Source organism: Pseudorca crassidens, chromosome 16, assembly GCF_039906515.1.
Source record: "Pseudorca crassidens isolate mPseCra1 chromosome 16, mPseCra1.hap1, whole genome shotgun sequence".
In the NCBI taxonomy this organism is placed as follows: domain Eukaryota; kingdom Metazoa; phylum Chordata; class Mammalia; order Artiodactyla; family Delphinidae; genus Pseudorca; species Pseudorca crassidens.
The window spans coordinates 29,675,602-29,681,949 of NC_090311.1; positions in this window are offsets into that span (position 1 = coordinate 29,675,602).

Below are 6,348 nucleotides of genomic sequence, written 5' to 3' on the forward strand. Positions count from 1 at the left end.
TACTGTGACCCCAGCAGTACCCTGGAGCCTGGGAAATTGGGTTAAGTTTACTTTTCTGGATTTCCCAAAGTGGCTACATAAATAATAGATGCTTAGCAAATATCACTGAACAAATAAGTAAATGAACCATCGGCTCCACACAAACAGATTGCACTGGCTGATGGAATTCACGTAACTCACATAAGGATATAAATATAATTCATGACTTATATTGAGGGCAGGAACTGGGTCTGCCCCTTGCCTGTGCCTAGCAATGTGTTCTCTGTGCAAATATGACAGATCCACGCCTAACAGGATAATGCTCCCATCTGAATGAAACATTCACCCGTTAGCTCCGGTTTACAGATCCTTGCCCAAAGCATAAGGCGTTAACACCAAGCTCCCGGCACACCACCGCACCACAGTGACAGTAATTCAAAGAGGGCTGGTGGGCAGAATCATACGCTCATTAACTGGTAATGAGGAGAGGAAATTACTTCCCCTAGGAAGTTAAGTTTCTGCTGATGCCTTGGTGGAATCCCTTCTCTCCCACCGTGTTCACTAGCACTCGGTGCTAAAAGGAGGCATCATTTATCTACATCTTTTCTGGATAGTTCAGTCAACACTTCAGGGGTCAAGCTGTCCTAGGAAGAGTGGTTTTCAGTTAATGGCTAGGAAATGAAGCTTTTGTTGTACTTTCTGGGCAGTTTCCTTTGTGAACAAATCAACAACCTTGTAACTGTTTAACTCCTCTCTGGCCACTGGTGTATCCAGAATGGTCCAGGACTAAGAATGGTTCCTGCAACTCAGGATTCACTGGGCATTATGAAAGCCAAGACCTACAAGGGGAAGGAGAGGGCATTTGCACGGGGCTCCAGGTCCCTCTGCCTGCCCAGAGCTGATGGACGGCAATGACACCTGTTGGCCAACCCCAGACATTCAGTCTTATGTTCACCACGGAGTAGATTTCTGTGGGGTTGGAGAGATGTTGAACTTCCTGTCATGGAGGAAGAGTCTGCCAGAAGCTAGATGCTGGCCTGACCTCCCACTCCTGGCCCAGCACACGTAGGGCCTCCTAAGGACACAACGAGGAATCCACCACCACACACGCCAATGATGTGCTCCTCAGGGACACGGAGGTTCTGGCAGAACTCTACACAGGACAGACGATACGGCCCTCCCACCCCACCATGAAGGGACTGAAATCTCTTTGGGAATAACTGCGATATAGAAGACTGTGACCCTCAAAAATCAGCCCGTCGTACAAGGAGGGGGTCCTTCATAATGCAGGAGGGGCGCTGAGGGGGCTGAGCCACCAGACAGGTCTGAGACTCCTAGGAAAATGGCATCCACAGGGCCCCAGACTCCGTCAGGCAAACATTTTCTGAGGGTGTGGTCTAGAGGTGGTTCTCAAATGTTAGCAGGCATTAGAATTATCTGAAGGACTTGTTAAAACACAGATGTTGGGCCGCATCCAGGGAGCTCCTCATGGAGTGCGTCTGGGGTGGGGCCTGATAACTGGCGTCTCTAACAGGTACCCAGGTGACGCTGATGTTGCTGGTCTGGGACCACACTCGGAGCACTGCTGGGCTGGAGCTGAGCTTGCCAGCCTGCTTCCTGCCCTGTCTGGTGTTGTCTGAACAGATTAGCCCTGCCTTCTGGTGCGGCTTGTCTCTCACCCCTTGGCCCCCAGACTCGCTGGTTTGGCCTTTGACCGCCCTGATGCCCGTGGCTCCCTGTGTCACCTCTGGCTCTCGGTCGGGTCTTGGCTTAGCTCCTGCTTCATCCAGGGATTTCCCTTGACCTCTATCGTGGCAGGTCCCACCCTCTGCCCTGGGGCAGGCCTGGTCAGGGAAATTCCCCACGGGACAGCTCCTTGCTGCCCCCTCCTGGCTCCTGGAAGCTGAACATTGGCTGGTGCGTGGAAAATTAACCCTTCGTCGTCGTTTGTCAGTCCCAGCCTTGATCTTACATTCTAGCTGGGGAGATAAAACCAATTCTTCACAAAGAACCTTAAAAACGTGTGCAAAGCTCTAGATCAACAGAGTCAAATGCAACAGAATACAAAACCGTGTTTAGGTTGACATGTACCTCTTTCTGGTCTATAGCTCTGTTCCAGAACTCATTCATATTTCTCACTGACGGCCTCAATTAATTCCAGAGATAATCCACAAATGGTTGATCTAGGGCTGTGAGTGGTAACTAATACTTTCGCGTTCAGTTTGGCTCGGCCCCCAAGTAGTCAACGATCTTGCCAAAGGGGCCAAGAAGAGGCAAGGCCCTGGGTAAGGGAGTGCTGTGCGAACTGCGAGGTTCCCGGTCTAGCCCACTAAGGCCAGCTGACCTCACCTGCCACAGGAAACCTGGAGAAGCAATGAGGTTACTGTATTAGTCATTTTAAGAGATCCAGGAAAATACCACGGAATAAGAAATGGTTTTTAATTTAACTTGTCTGGTGTCACTTGAGGAAAAAGGGGTTCAATTACTGGCGGGTGAGAAGGTCAGCGTAGTAGACTTGCGTGAGATTCTGAAGGGACCTCGGGGGCTTCGGGACTGTGGCACTGAGTCTTCATTGCATCTCATTTCCCCCAGAACTTATGACTTTCATTTACCTGAGTAGAAGCACGTCCAGGCACTGTGCCCATGTTTAGCTGCTGAGACCTGGGGTTTGCAGGTGGAACTGGGGGGAAGAAGGAGAACGGGATGGGGGCATATTCTTAAGGGGCCTGGAGAAGACCCATCCCGGGCCCTTGGCAATGAGAGCGTGGAGTCCTAACCACTGGACCGCCAGGGAATTCCCTGGGGGAGAGTTTAGAGAGGGGTGTGTGGCTGAAAGGGAAGAGGCAGGGAGAGAAAAGGAAAGGGGGGAGCAGGGCGTGGGGAGGGGTCTAGAGGGAGAGGGAGGGAATGATGATGGGTGGGGAGGAGGACGATGATGAGGATGACAGCCTTCCTCAGCCTAGGACTTAACCTGAGATACGAGGTAATGAGCTGAGAGCATGTATCTTCCTGCGGACGGAGGTGGCAGAAAAAAGGCTATGGGGCAAAGATGAGGGAGAACTATTGGTGTCAAATCAGATGAAGAGCCAAACATCTGTGGGAACTCAGGGCCTTTGTGCTGGGGATGCAGAGGTGGAGGCGGAAACGGGGGAGTCTCAGTCGGGCTCCCTGCCTTTTAGCAGCTTACTGGTTACTAAGATCCTCCCTGTCCTCGCCCCAGCTCCCCGCCTTTCCCAGGCCCTACCCCCTCCCACCAAAAGATATGAATCCGTGAAGAGTTATACCAGCTCAAGATAGTACCGGAAAGATTAAGGTTCCTACAGCCCAGCTCTAATCAAACCCACCCCCAGCCCTCCTGGGAAAGCTTCCATGGCCCCACACCTGTCGAGGTAGGGCGGGGCCCACACCTGGCTCTGGGGCTGGACAGCTCAAGGCTTTCTTTTTATTTATTTATTTTTGGCTGTGTTGGGTCTTCGTTTCTGTGCACGGGCTTTCTCTAGTTGCGGCGAGCCAGGGCCACTCTTCATCGCTGTGCGCGGGCCTCTCACTGTTGCGGCCTCTCTCTTTGCGGAGCACAGGCTCCAGACGCGCAGGCTCAGCAGTTGTGGCTCACGGGACCAGTTGCTCCACAGCATGTGGGATCTTCTGGGACCAGGCCTCGAACCCATGTCCCCTGCCTCGGCAGGCGGACTCTCAACCACTGCGCCACCAGGGAAGCCCGGCCCGAGTCTTTCTAAGCAGAGCTTGAGTGACTTGATACCCCAACCGCAGCCCCAGAGCCCACCTCGAAGCCACATCCCCGCCTCCTCATGGCACCTCCTCCCCCTGCCCCCAAGACTGTCCTTAGACTGGGCAAGGACTCCCTGCTTCAGGAGGCATCACTGTGGCTCTTGTCCAATCATGGTCCCCCAGAGGACGTGGCGTTCACAGGGCCAAGGGGATGTGCCCACTGGAGCCCACACCCAATTTCTAAACCCAGGCTCAGGGAATTCTTGCCCAAGAGGCCCGAGCCAGCTCCCAGCCCTTCCTCCTGAGGGTAGACTTCACCCAGGCTGTGCGCCCAGGCTCAGGGGGCCAAAGGGCCACAGTTGCAGAGGTCTGGACAGGGCCTGGTGTGCTCATGTTTCTGTCACAGCAGAAGGACCCTTGCCGTGTGGGATGGAGCAGAGGGTGGGAGGGGGAGGCAGGTGGGCCAGGCTGGGGCTCAGGGCCAGGGGTAGATACTCCCTGTAATAACATGTTTGACACAGAACTCCAAGAAGTAGAAAGTTCTGGATTCATACCTGGCCTATTCCAGGGCTTTCCAAAGGTGTATTTGTCAAGGCAGGAGGACAGACCATGTTTTATTTGACAGTGAGTGAGTTTGATTTTTAACTCTTAGATACGTGGACATACGGTACGAGGCCCCCTTTGACTCATGACCAAGCCCTGCAAATGTTATTGAGTAACAGAGATTTTCCGGAAGTTTTCAGAGGAACAGGGAGGAAGATGACATTCCATATCACAAAGCAAAGCTTGCTAACGTTTCCACTGAGCCAGCTCTTCCCTCACATGTCCTCCCCTTACCCAGCAGACCGTTCGCTCCTGTCTCCCCAGGGCCCATCTCCTTGGTGAGCCTCTCCAGCCTGGCTAGATCCACCTCCTCGCTCCCCCATCCCTAAGATTTCTTAAGGTCCCCTCAGCTCCCACTCCCCAAACCCCACTCTAAACACAAGCCTAATAAACAGCTCTCAGCAAAGGGAAAACCTGTCCTCTGTTGAAATGGTCTCTCCTCCTCCATCTGTCCTGCTTTGTGTTATCACGGTCTGCTCTCCACCACTGCTGTGTCTTCGAGCCATCTCGCCCACTAGGCGGTGAGCAGAGACTGTGTCTGGTTCAGTGCCGTGACTCGGCCAGCGCCTTATATTTTGAGACCATTTATGCAAGGTTTCATGGACGAATTCGTGGAGAAATTAGAATTAGAGTTAGGCCTGGAGAACAGGTAGAAGGTGGAAAATGAAGTCAGGAGAAGAAAGGAACAGAGGGGACAGGAGAAGCAACAGTGGAGTCACTGTATCCTGTGGGCAACAGCGAGCCACTGAAGATTCTTGAGCTAGGGCATGACAACACGTTAGGAAGATCCATCCGCGCAGGATTTACTGAAGTCAGGGTCAGCCGAGATGCAGGGAAGAGAGGAGGGCAGTTTGGCCCTGGGATGTCAGAGGGCAGGAGTGCAAAGGCAGGACAAATGGATGCTGGAGGCCGTACACTGGCCTCAGCAAAATGGCTTGCCTGACGCCACATGGCTCAGTCAGTTAGAACTAGAATTCAGGTCCCCAATTCCCAAGATGTACAATTTCCTCCATACTGAGTCTCAAAGGAGGTGGGGCTGAGTCCCAAAGGCTGCTGAGGAGGAAGTTTTGCCCAGTGGGCATGGCACTGGGTACTCTAGCCAGGTTCTCCCCGGGCGGCTGCTGGCAACGTGCGAGATCACAGCTTTGTGCAGGAGATTCGGGCCTTCCCACTTGGGAGGAAAGGCCAGGCTCTGATTTGGGCGGGGATGAGGAACACCCCATGGGGAAGGGATTCGTGTTAGCTACTGTTTAATCTCTCAGCTCCTCACTCAGAGGGGTGGGCAGATGGCAAAGCTTATACCTGGGGCCCTGGGGGACTGGGTGAGGGGTGAGGAGACATGGGAAATTCCTGACATCTGTAAAGTGCTCCATGACTTCCAAAGCTTTATTCATGACCACCCCACTTTCCCACCTCTCTAGCTAGTGAATCATAGCCACCCTCCAAGGCTCTTCTTCCATGAAGGCTTCAATCCTCAGACTTCCCTCCTCTGTAACCTCACAGCCCTGTGCTTAGGCTCCAATCTACCACTTGCTACCCTCTGCCGATAGGAGCTGTGTGACTTTGGCCAACTCACTTAACCTCTCTGTGCCCCAAGTTCATCATTAGTAAAAGGAGGGTAATGAAAGCATTGTCCACAGGGATTTTAAGAGTAAATCAGATGATACAGGGAACAACAGCTCCACACCTGCAAGCTGTTATGATGATGACGATGACGCCTCATCTGTTTGGTTGACTGTGGGTCTGTCTCCCCCACCACTCTGCAGATTCCTTGAGGACAGGGATCTCACATCCAGCTTGTCTGCTTCTCCACCAGGTCTGGCTCAAAGCACAAAGCAGCCCATTTATTCAGTCCATCAGCACCTACTGAACACTTGCTATGGGTGCTAAGCCCTGTGATAGAAACTGCGTTTAGAGATAAATAAGAAGCTCAAGGGGGGCCCCAGAGTCGAGGTGGACACAGACCCGTATATCAAGAGTGCGGCAGAGGGTTTTGGCGGCAGCTGAGGCTGTGAGCACAGTCAGGCACGAAGGAGG